Consider the following 13,818-nt stretch of genomic DNA (forward strand, 5'->3'; position numbering starts at 1 on the left):
GAGGTTAACCTTCATGTTATTACACTGGTTTGACGTGTTTGAAATGTTCAGTTAGTGATCGGTTAGTGAAATAATTTGGACGGTTACTGATGTGTAAAGTTTAGCTAAGACAAAGTTACCTAACCAAATACATTTGATATCGCGATGTCACAATTTGATTTTTCCTCACATAAAAAAGATAAAAACAATAGTAATAAAAACCCTTACTCATACTGGGCTCGAACTAACAACCTAATTCGTACAGACTAGTTGCTCTGACCAACTGAGTTTTGATTTCTTACGCGAAAGAAGTCTGTTATATTACGAGGCATGCTTTTCATTATCAAAACTTTTCGAAGTAATACAAACATGGCTTAAGAACAGAGACGGAACTGAATTACAACTCGATTGACCTTGAGGGCAAATCACCAAAGCGTAGCTATAAACGTAAGTTCAGCATGCATTTCTGTTGAGTTGTGTTCAATATTCAATCTGCCGATCATGCTTGTTAGTAGAAGTAATATTTTACAAACCTAACCTTTCGATAGAGCAGAATGGCAGAGAAGAATTCTTCCCCTTGTGAACGTAGGATACCACCATGTGCAATAAAACTGTCGCGTCTCCTTGAAGTGATATTTCATCGAAAACAACTCGTTTTCCTTTATATATCCGAAGTTTTTGAGGGTTTCAAAATGAGGAAACGTTACTGACAAACAAGGACGTATTTAGAGGTGGGTCCAGGGGTTCCGGACCCCCTCTGAAATCCCAACTTTTTCTGTAAATTTAGCCTAAATTTAGGGATTATCTTTTAAAATTTTATTATAATTTATCCTAATATTGCAGTCGGACCCCTCCCGAAATAAATTACTGCACACGTGTCTGCTGACAATTTTCAATATATTCGTTAAATAATAAAGTAAAATAACTAAATTAGTAGCAAAAAGCTTCAACACGGGCTAACTTTTGTCCTCTGCCAATATTGTTAGAAGGGATATTAATAGCAAAAACTGCTAGTCAATGCTGAACCTTGGAACTTCACTCCGAAAAGCAAGCCTATTATTGAGAATTTCATATGCAACATGTTATCAAAACTTATCCACCTTTCATCTGGCATGAAATTATTATATACACCAAAATTCACTCTCCTAAAATGTCTATCTAATCATTGCTCTACGTATCTACGAAGCAATGGAATTTTTTTATCGAAATATGTGAGCAGGAAACTCTAACAGCCAGCCATTTTATTTAAATCGTAATAAACCTTGTAACCGTGCGTTAATGTGAAGACAACGCTTGTACCATTGGTAAAGTGTTGGAAGAATAAAAACTCAATGTTCATAGGTTCGAATCTATCCACTCACCACATTTTATTCTTATGTGTAACGCTGAAATAAGAAAAAACAATGTATAACCGTTAAGACAAAACTTCAACCAAGTTTGAAGAGAACAATGCTAAAATAGTAACACAATGACGTCAACAAAAAAATATTTCATGTAGCGTTTGGATGAAATTACAGCTGTCAACAATTGCAGAAGTAAAAACAGGCTGATAGGTGTAATGCAGTCTAGACTTCTCAATGCATTTACTTCCTGAAAACTTCCGTCTCGTCATTGGTATGCCGTCAGTCATGGTAAAACCTTTCAATTGAAGTGAAATGACACAAACTAAAACAGTCTAAAATCAATAAATGTCTATGTGTAAAAGTAGGTCTCTCTTATCTGTAGTTCTGAGGTACTTTTACTTTGAAGTGACAAATGAGAAAAGAATGTATGGCATTCGAAAAAAAATCAATTTTGATATTTCAACGAATTTACACGTATAATAGCCCCTAATACCGAAAAAGTAATTTTTCAATACATGTCCATCCGTTCGTCCGTCCGTTCGCTATACTTTTCTGTGCACTCGCCTAGAGGCCATAGCGTTCAACTTACCTGCACCAAATTTTAGTTTAAGATTTTCATAGTATTTCCTATAGTTTTTTTCTCTCCTACTCCCAAAACAAGGATAGTTTCCTGTACGATGAAAATAGCAAAAAGATATTTTCTCATAACTGGCTCTAATGATCTTGTTTTCTTTCTATTTTTATAAATCAATATTTAATCAGCAACCCTATTTTGTGGTATAAGGCATTTATCTGAGAAAAATCTACAAGGGGTAGTTTATACTAAGGGGTGAGTTTTTTCTCAGTGATTTTCTCAAAATGGACTCAAGTGTTTTCGCTCATATTTCATAAATAAATATTTCGTTAATAACTTAACAATATGGCATAACTCGTTTGTCCTAAAAAAAATATGCGTGTGTAGTTTACACTTGGGAGTGTTTTTCCTCCACGGTTTTCTCGAAAATGAGTCAAGCAATTTTGTTCGTATTCAGAAATAAATATTTCATTAAAAACCTAATAATATAGAATAACTTGCTTACCCTGAAAGAATCCTCAAGAGAGAGTTTATTCGGGGAGTTATTTTTCCCTCACGATTTTCTCAAAAATTACTCGGACAATTTTATTGATAATTCATAAGTAAGTATTTCATTAATAACACTATATTTTAGTATAAGTCATTTCTATGAAAAACAATTACGACGGATAGTTTATTTTGGGGGACAAGTTTTTTCCCCGACAATTTTCTGGAACGACAGGCGATTTTGTTCAAATTTCGCAAATAAATATTTCATTAATAACCAAAAGTATATCTTAACTCATTGTTCGAAACAATTCACAAGAAGTAGGTTACTCCTGACGTGTTCTTTCTGAACGACTTTCTCAAAAATGACTCATTTGATTTTTTTCATATTTCATAAACAATTATAGCATCAATTGCTCTATTATAGGGATGTCTAATGAAAATGTGCTCAAAGTGTGAGTTAGTTTTGTAGTGTGGATTTTCTTCAATCGAAGTTTTTTATTCGATAATCTGACATTCGATTTATTTGAATAATACGATAATTTTATTCGTATTACCCAAATACGCACTTCAGTAACAACTGCGGCCTAACACAGTTAAGAAATTGAATTGAAAAAGTTTTGTGCAGTGGCCCTGTAATTGAATATTTTTTGGTAATCTCCCTAGATTTTTGTGGTAAACCCAGGCTTTTCTTTTTCGAGCGGCAAAAGAGAGAAGAAAATATAGTGATTCTGAAAATAATATATCAAATTCAGATTTCAACGGATTTACATGTTTCATTGCGTCTACATAACGAAAATGTGACTTTCCGACACCCGTCCTTCGGGTCCATCCGTTCGGTACACTTTTCTATGCACTCGCCTAGAGGCCATACCTTTCAACGTATCTACACCAAATTTTAAACTTAGGGTTTACATAGTATTCCTACAGGAGATTTTCCATTTTTTCCTACCACCTAAAATAAGTGTGGTTTACCAACAGCCGAAAATCGAAAAAAGCTATTTTTTCAAAAATGGTTTTAACAGTTTTGTTTATTTTTCATTAATCAATATTTAATTAACAACCCTATATTACAGTATCAGATATTTCTCTTAGAAAAATTTACGAGTGGTAGTTTATTCTTGGATGTGACTTTTTCTCGACGATTTTCTCAGAAAAGACTCTGGCAAATTTTGTACACACTTCATAAATAAATATTTAACCTTACAACATGGTATAAGTCAATTGACCTGAAAAATATATTAGTATGAATTTATTCTTGGAGTTGAATTTATTCCCAATGAGTTTCTCAGACACGACAGTTGGCAACCCTCTTTCTCGACAACGAAGCTGAATTCGAAAACTGCAAGAGGACCATTTGTCACAAACCATCTCCCGAAGTTTGCGGATATCTTTCGGGTTCACCCTTAATGAAGCTTCTTTTCGAAAATGTTAACTATTAACATTAGGCATTGTTTATCGTTTTTAAATCACAAATGCCGTTGTTAATTTCAAGGCAGAGAGATACGTCTGAGAGAATAGATCTTGAGAAATAATTTTAAAACTTAGACTTTTGTTTTCGAGACATTCCAGACAAGACGACACACTTTACAAGCTATCTCGCGTCCAAAACATTTGTCTCGTCTTATCTTGGATGTCACAAAGCGCGTCTCCTCTCTTTCTCGAGACATGTCTTATCTCGTGCGCATTCGTTATCACTTGGAAAGGATTATCTTTCTACTCAAAGCATTGTTTTTATAACGGTTGCATATTTATGATAGTTGCTGTCAACATAAATTACCGTCCTTTCAATTGAATAATTTTTATTATTATTATTGAAATTAAAATTAAATGCAATATCTAGTTTAACGTTGCACGATTATGCACCTACGCTAAGGGAGAATGATGATGAATGAAATGGTGAAATGAAGAAAGTGGGAGGAAAATGGAAAATCCCAAGAAAACCCATACCCATGCACAGGGTATTTGTCCACCTCAAATTTCTCTTGGCGCGAAGTGGAATCGAGCCACGGACGCCATGCGCCAAAGGTGAATGCTTTAATATTATTATTATTATTATTATTGTTATTATTATTGTTAATACTACTACTACTACTACTACTACTACTACTACTACTACTAATAATAATAATAATAATAATAATAATAATAATAATAATAATAATAATAATAATTGAAGCGAGCTTAACGAGTTTCAACCGCCCGTCTCAACCAACGTTTGGGTGCCTGTTCGTTCGCCTGCACCATGACAATTTCTCATAAAAGACATTTCATTCTAATGAAACTAGTAAGTGCCTTCTTTAGCTTTGCGAAGTAACTATTGCTTGGAATCTGAATCTGCAAAATATAAGAGGTAAAATTAACTAAATAGTGCAAGTTTCCACTCATGTATACAAAACAATTTTGCAATATCAACTACGTGAATCTTGTCCCATAAAGAAGCCGAAACACCTACCCTATACCGAAGAGCCCTCCGAGATTTGATCATTGTCCACACGGACTGAAATTGTCATTTGAAGCCAAAACTTTAATATGAAACTAATAATTTCTTTAAAATAGACGAAAAATTCGAAAGTTATAAGCATCTTCATATTTTTGCCTTTTCCCATAAGGGAGCCGTAGCCCCCTATAGTGAAGAGTCCCCCCGAGATTTGATCATTGTCCACTCGGACTGAAATTGTCATTTGGAACCAACACTTTAATACGAAGCAAAATATTTCTTTAATATAGACGAAAAAATCGAAAGTTATAAACATGTTAATAATTTTGCCTTTTCTCATAAGAGGCCGTACTAGCCTACACTGAAGAGCCCCACGAGATTTGATCATTGACCACTTGGACTGAAATTCTCATTTGAAACCAAAACTTTAATATGAAACCAAAAATTAAACTTTTACATCAATTTAAACTGACTTGGTTCCGGTTCACCCCACTATTGTTTAGTTTAGTTAAGTGGTAATTTGTGACAGCTGTAAATTATTCATTTTGTCTGCCCTGCTTATCAGAAGTTACTTTCTGTTGGAAGGGTACTGAAATGAGAGGGGCAAAATAAAACGTTGTACCCCCTCCTACATGGTTGCTCAAATAGTTACTAAAGAAAGCATTTTAAACTAAGACATTTAAGATTTAAACTAAGAAACTAAGATATCCTTACATTATGTAAGGATGGCATATTCAGGATTATTATTATTTTTATTATTATCATTATTATTATTATTATTATTATTATTATTATTATTATTATTATTATTATTGTTATTAATATTATTTGAATGTTTTTGGAGCACCAAAATTTTGTGAGACGAACAATGGTATGTAGAGGTTTAAGATGGATGGTCATAGGGGAGGAAAAACCAGGATTCTTCTCTGTCTGACTCTCTAACGTAAAGATTATGTGCTTGAGATAAGAAGCATCATCACGTAGAATATCAATTACTTGAGTTTTCTTCCTTCGGGCTACTTACCTTATGCAGTAAATTGAAAACAATTTCAATTCAATACAAATACATTGTAAAACTTTTCCGTAATTAAACATCTAGGAAAAATTAAACATTTAATAGGGAAATATGTTATCAAAATATCCAAACACGTAGATAGAAGATTATTTAGTGAGAAATATTGTGAAACTTTATAAAATTCTCCAAATTAGAATTAACATTTACTGGGAAACATTCGTTATTCGCCAGCGAGCATATAGTAAGCAGTGAGCACAGGGGAAATAATTACGAAACTGTTTGCAAACAAAATTAGGTACGCTAATGCAAGTGCGACAACGACATTTTTTCTTTCTTTCCTTTTTTTTTTGTATCGTCATGAGTTTTACACACATGTTACAATTTGATTCTTTCCCACATAAAAAATAAATAAAATAATCATAGTGATAAAGATGACAACGGCACTTCCATGGGGATCGAATCCACTACCTTCGGCATATAGAATCGTTGCTTTAACTAACTGAGCTAGTTTTTCCTTACATGAACTGAGCCTGTTCCGGTAAAGACGATTTTTCGTTACGATCGTGCTAGCAATTCGTCCTTTTCCATAAATAATTTCCACTATTTGCTCTACCTTTACGTTAATACTTGGCATATATTCATATATTTGGAGTTTGCAGATAGCGCACGTAATAAGACATATTAGAAATATTTCGTTAAGTTTAGTTTGTAGATTTAATCCACATTTCTCTCAATGACATAGATGTCGCTGCTTCGTGTTGAACTGCAGAATTCCCTCGCGTTCTTGAAAATTTCCCACCTTAGCAGAGTTTGTAATTCTCGAGATTTCTGTCGATTTAATGTTTTTCCTTCTAATTTATTTATTTTAAGCTAATATCTAACACAAATATTAAAAACGGGTTTGTTATTAACCTGTCCTGCTGGGGAAACCTTCCGAAATTTCGAACATATAAAGAAAACGGAGATATTTTCAAAAATCTTCAAAATAAAGAGACGCGTTATTTATTTTGATCATAGTAGTACGGAGGTGCTGCCATATGCTCTCACCCCGGGTCCTGATTTTTCACAGCACGGTATTGGGCAGATATTTATATTGATTGGAATCTGGTGTTTCAGGGCACTGGATTTTTTTAAAGTTAATTAATTTAACGAACCTTCCTCAGTACCTTGTTTCCTATTTATACGCGTTTTACTCACTTTTCCACTTTTTCCACTAACTCTTTAAGAAGAGGGACAAAAACACGGAAACATGGACGAGAGTAAAAATCACAAACAATATTCGCGCGTTCTTCTCTTGTCTGAAGTAAAACAATAACATATGGATAATATGCAATTTTTGGTCTTCCGTCTTCTATGTTATGTCAAATCTGTAAAACGAAACCAAACAAAAGGCATTACTACTATACAAAATGCTCAACATGTTAGCTATTCACGACATAACTATTGCATGATCCGGATAACTCCAGTATATCCACAAATCATCATTTGTCATATTTTACCGAAATACGTCATGACCTTTCTGACAACCTGATACTTTAAATGTTGTTAATACGCAAAGTTCATTGATCTCCGCACTTATTCACTTACTCTCTTATGATCATCACAACCTTTAAGGTACTTCCCGTGAAATGTAGTATCCAGGCTTGGTATAGCATGGAAGTAAACAAATAAAAAGCAACAGGATGATATTCCCCTCCGCCAAGTCCCCTTCAATGGAGTTTGTTGTTTATTGAACTAAAAGACTTGAAATCCAATCAGAAAATTCATAAAATATAAATTATGTAGCCAAGTCACGACTTTGTAATAATAATTATTATTTATTTATTTATTATGAATGATTGCGACCACAGCCAAAGCCATAATGGCCATATATACAATTATGTACAATAGAATATTACAAGAAAAATACAACAAAACAAAGAAATTAAAATACATGAAATCATGACAATCAAGTAGAGAAAAAAAATAACACGAGTTGAATTCAAACTAAATTACAGAATAAAATTAGAAACATATCCTCAATTCAGTAAAGATTCATTAAGTAGGATATATTACTAAGAATTTACATATATTGATCATAGAAATAAACAAAGTTAAAAAAATAGTAATAAAACACATGAATAAATATAAACCATATAGGTAAAAGAAAGAAATGAAAATTGAACAGACAATATACAAAGGTTGAATTTTGTATTTTAATTAAATATAACAATCCAAAAACTGTTTTCTAAGCACTGAAAAATTCGAATCAAAGAAATCAATTTTGAGTGACTTTTTGTTTATGTTGTCAACACAAATAAATAATGGCGAACCAACTAAATTACTATTACACAGTATAGGACGGTAAAGCCTAGATTTATACAAGGGAACTTTAATATATCAATTAAGTTCAGTTTCGCATGTATTATATCATGAATAAATTTAATTTGCCTTAAATTACGCCGAACTTCAAGAGCAAGTAAATCCAATTTAGCGAGAATCTCCCTATTGGTCAGATCGTATAATTTAAATTTATATTTTAACCAGGCCAGGAAGGAAATTTGGACTGACTCCAAAACTTGAGTAATGCTAATGAGATTACGGTTCCAAATCAAGCCAGCAAATTCCAAATTGGAACGTACATATGCAAAATATAAAATTTTGCAAGTTGTAATATCCTTAAAATCTCTAACAGACCATTTGATGAGTCCCAGATTCCTTCTAGCCTTGGAAACCATGGTTGAAACATGATGGTCAAAAAGTAATTTAGAATCAATCATAACACCTAACTCCTTGTTAATTGAAACAGGTTGAACTCTATACTGATTTATTGAGTAAGAAAAATACGATATATTCGTTTTCCTGGAGAACGCTGTACTTTTTATTTTGTTCATGTTTAATGGAAGTAAATTTTGTACAGACTATTGGTAAACTGAGGTAACATCAGCTTGCAATTTAAGGTGATTCTGATTACTAGCTATTTCAGAAAATATCTTCAGATCATCAGCGTACAGTAAAAAAGGACAATTCAAATAATTACCAATATCATTCACATATATTAAAAATAATAATGGACCCAATTTGGATCCTTGAGGAACACACGCAGAAATCTTGTACACAAATGACTTAGAACCCATATATCTAACTACGAATTTACGATCAAACAAGTAGGAAGCGAACCAATGAATCAAGGATTTAGGAATTTCAAAGAAATGAAGTTTATTAAGAAGCATATGATGGGATATTTTATCGTAGGCTTTAGCAAAATCGAAATAAATAGTATCAACTTGACCACGATTATATACAACAGGAGAAACCATAGTCAGAAATTTATTCAAATTTAGTTCAGTTGATTTACCCTTCAGAAAACCATACTGTTCAGGTATAATAGAATGTTCAACGGAACTATAAAGATAACTGTAAATAAGCTGATCAAAATTTTTTGGTATTACATAATAATAATAATAATAATAATAATAATAATAATAATAATAATAATAATAATGGAATAACAGAATCACAACATCTATTACGTAAACAATACCTTCCAATCAAGAAAAAAATAATGAATGCCACACCAGGATTCGAACCCGAGTGAATGTAATGGCAGTTCTCTGATCTCACACTTTGCCATCAATTCATCAGAAAATAAACTAGTAGTTATGTTAGATAATCATAGCACACACTATTGTTACACATGTTGATAGAATTCAGAGAATGTGAAAATAATTTCTATCGTATTTTCTTCTTTGGAAACTAGAAGGTAAAGAAGAACTGTAGGGAAGGGCACGAGCGAATTCGAGCGAGTTTTAACTCAAATTCGACTCGACTCAAAACAGACATCTTTGAGCTCGACTCGAGAACTCAACTCCAAAAGTTTTCTCCAACTTGACTCGAATTTGACTAAAGTTCCCACTCGAGTCGAGTGAAAACGAAGAAAATCGAGCCAAATGCTGTGTGTAGTTTCAAGTACTTTCTTTAAGTATCGTACATAAACAATATAATTATTATCAATAATGCTACTACTACTATCACTATTACTCCTATTTATTATTATTATTATTATTATTATTATTATTATTATTATTATTATCATTATTATTATTATTATTATTATTACTTCAAAGTCGAGACTTGGCTACATATTTTTTATTTTATGAATTTTCTACTTGGATTTCAAGTCTTTTTCTTGAATAATCAACCCACTCCACTTTAGGGGGCTTGGAGGAGGCAAATATAATCCTGTTGCTTCTCATTGGTTCACTTGCACGCTGCACCAAGCCTGGATACTACATTTCACCTTTCTATATCTACGGGAAGTACCCTAAAGGTTGTGATGATCATAAGAGAATAAGTGAATAGGTGATGAGATCAATTAACTTTGCGTATTAACAACATTTAAATATCAGTTTGTCAGAAAAGTCATAACGTGTTTCGGTAAAATATGACAAATGATGTTTTTTTTGGATATACTAGAGTTATCCGGATCATGCAATAGTTTGTCATGAAAAGCTAAGATGTTGATCGTTTTGTGTAGTAGTGTTTCCCTTTGTTTGCTTTGGTTTCACAGATTTGATCAGACATGGCGTGGGTCAATGAAAACTTGACCCACCAACCACCGCGACCCTCTCTGACCCATGGTCCACCACCCAACTTCTGTCCCACTACCCACCATGACCCACTCCGACCCATCACCCACCATGAACCACTGACCCACCAAAACACATCGTTATCAACTTTGACACATGATCCACGTCTTCTTTTCTACTGACATCAAGAGTTTATACTTCTAATAAAACCATGTTGTCAAATTCTAACTAATTGGAGTTTGAATTTCTACGGTCAATCCCTCAAGCACCGCTCTGTTACAAAAATGATGGATCTGACCTTCACGATATAAAATGGTAAAGTGTTTGTCATGGGCAAACTTACGATGAATTTCAATTAAATTATCATGGTCTAATTATTTCCTTGTTGAAGTATCGATACTTCTCAGTGGAAAAGCGGATGAAATTTGAAACTCCCAAATCAAGGTACGTAGACCAACATTCAAAAGCTTACATTACAAATTTTATGTCTATTTTTTTTACATAACTTTATGGGTTGATTGCCCAGTCCTTTAAGCACTCCATATAATAAACAAGCTTTTAGCAATTAATATAAAGCGCATGGTAAGCATATAAATATATAATGCGAAGCACTGTATTTTTTGTTGAGTTGAGTTGAGTTGATTTTGAGTTTAACGTCACTTGCACCAGCGAGCCTATATCACACATGGACCTACCCCATGCCGTAAACGTTTCCAATACCTAGTGGCTTACTTGGGGGTAAACGTCGATCGTCAATATAGAGACGAGTCGATGGATTGCCGCTTGTGTCGCACTGCCGGCAGGGTTTCATCAAGTAGAAACAGATATCTCACGTCGGGGTGTTGAAGTTACCACCGCGTCGCAGCAAGGTGTTCGTTTTGGTCCACGCTCCTTCGATTCGTGAATCGCGAATAGACCAACACGAACTATCCCCAGTCATGTGCATTTAGCTATTATTATATATTATTTTTTCCTGACGAATTGTTCCTAAAGTGAGCTCCGGGGGTCAAGAATAGTCTCTGTCTCAACATCATGAAGTGAAAAATCTTGAGTGCGATAATTGTATGAATATAGATTGCAACTGTCGTCGATCATTAGAAAGTGAGTATGGAAGAACTATGGAATAAGATAAATAGACACGCGTCATTTTGTTATAAAATTGTATGGCGAACGCATTTTATCTTATCCCAAACAGTTATCGTTTCATATATACGGTTATAATAGCACTCTGATTAACCAAATTAAAAAGATCTCAACGATTTATCCCTTTACAAGCGACGTCTCCTTCATTGACTCCATGGTGAAGTCGGAAGAACACCCGCTCCGTAATCATAAGGTTGGTGGTTCGAGCCTCCTCCGGATTACTTTTGTGGTACTCTTTTTAGTGTTTTTAGACTCACCTTAATGTAATCAAATCATACATATAGGTGAATTAACATATTTTGGGGAAGTAATTTTATGGATTTTAATTGGCGTTTTGTCGTGCCAGAAGATGCTGTCTACGATGCAGTGAGCAGAGAGGGTCGGTGGGTCAGAGTGCGTCATAGTGAGTGGTGGGTCACGGTGGATAATTGGTCGCAGTGGGTCACATGCTGTTGACCCACGACCCACTGACCCACTGCAAGTCTGGATTTGACACCACATAAAAAATGGAAGACCAAAAATTGCATGTTCACCATATTTTATTGTTTTACTTCAGGCAAGGGAAGAACGCGTGAATACTGTTTGTGATTCTTACTGTCTTCCATGTTTCTGTGCTTTTGTCTCTCTTCTTAAAGAGATAGTGGAAAAACTGTGTGTAAAACGCGTAAAAATAGGAAACAAAGTACTGAGGAAGGTTCGTTAAATTAATTAACTTAAAAAATAATCCAGTGCCCTGAAACACCAGATTCCAATCAATATAAGTATCTGTCCAATACCGTGCTATGAAAAATCAGGGCCCGAGGCGACAGCATATGGCAGCGCCTCCGTACATATGAGTTGTCAATTTAAAGTTGACTTCTCTTGACAATTCTTCTGCTTAATACTTTACTATTTGATCATGACTGAAATCATAAAGTTTCAGCATTATTACACTGGAATCGTAAAAATGTGTAATTACTGAATTCACTACAACTGCATTTTTTCCTTCTCCGAGAACAGTGATGTCTTACAGTAGTGGCTTAAGCGTTAGTTTCGTAATATTGGGGACGCAAGTTCGATTCCGGGTGTGGCAATTCAGTAAATTTTTACAATCTACAAAACTGATACTTCTGATGTATACTAACATGAAAAATATTCAATTTCTCTTGGTATAAGAGCTTAGACAACTTCCTTGAAAGGTGAAATGCTAATAACACAAAATTACGAAATCTGTATCAACCTTCGTAACTGTCTGAGAAGTAACGTGTCTGGAAAAGAATTGATGAGCACATAAGGCTAAACATGTTCTTACTGTTGTAGTATGGGCCAAAAATGACTTCAAAGGAATTGTTAGTAGCTGTGCACAAATTGCAAATTGTGATCGAAAATACAGCGCTAGCCGCGGGAATGATCCTATTTAAATGTCACATCACCTTTCTACCTAGAGGAAGATAAAAAAAAATGCATTACTGTTATCAGCTAACAAATCTTTATATTCCATTTCTTTTCATAAAATGATAATTGTATCTGTAAATCCGTAAACGTAATAATATTATTGCGTTCATGTGTAAACCTGAACTTAGGGAGATTGTTCTCTAAACATTCTCTAAAATGTCCAGGAAATATTTAGTAAACTTGTCTCAAGAAAACAAATACAATGCCAAGTTTCATTATTAAAAATTTGTATGATGTGTACGGGATAGGCAAAACATTACAATATTCTCTGTCTGCTCGCTTTCTGCTCCTTCTTCTGATCTGCTCTGATCTCTTCTGATCCCAGTTCCATCCTTGGTAAAGTATTTATTTGGACAATGTTGATTTCTAAACTGCTATCTCGATTCACGTCACTACACATGTTTGCTTATCCCATTGCCGAAATGCATATTTCTGCAATGATCATCAAATTGACAAAATCTCCAGACGTCTATCTCCGTAATCTGACAGTTTTGTCATATCCCCAAAATTGTGTTGATGTTAACAAACAAATCTTCCAATAATTCTTACACTGCAATTTGATTGTTTGTTGTCCTTTGTCATCACAACATTACAAATCCACATGTCTGTGTTTACTAACTAACATAAAAACAAAAACAATGACTTGGACAACATTAGGATCTCATCACAATTTTGAAATAACTTATTAATGTCTTTCTTTTACCTAATTTTAATTTTGTAATTTCTTGTCTTTACTTCTGTAATATCTTCTTGTCTTTATTTTAATCAATTTTAATATATTTTACAATTATAATTTTATTTTAACCTAAGTCCACATCAACAGTATATAATGAAAA

The 13,818-nt window shown here is 33.7% G+C and overlaps 1 protein-coding gene across 1 annotated transcript in view; it reads left to right on the forward strand.

The window, feature by feature from the left end:
- LOC145678538 (uncharacterized) overlaps positions 1-13,818 on the forward strand; it is a gene marked incomplete in the record, with an annotated part of 652,003 nt that overhangs the window by 14,148 nt on the left and 624,037 nt on the right.

The sequence above is a fragment of the Thermobia domestica genome, chromosome 2, assembly GCF_964235325.1.
Source record: "Thermobia domestica chromosome 2, izTheDome1.hap1.1, whole genome shotgun sequence".
Lineage (NCBI taxonomy): Eukaryota > Metazoa > Arthropoda > Insecta > Zygentoma > Lepismatidae > Thermobia > Thermobia domestica.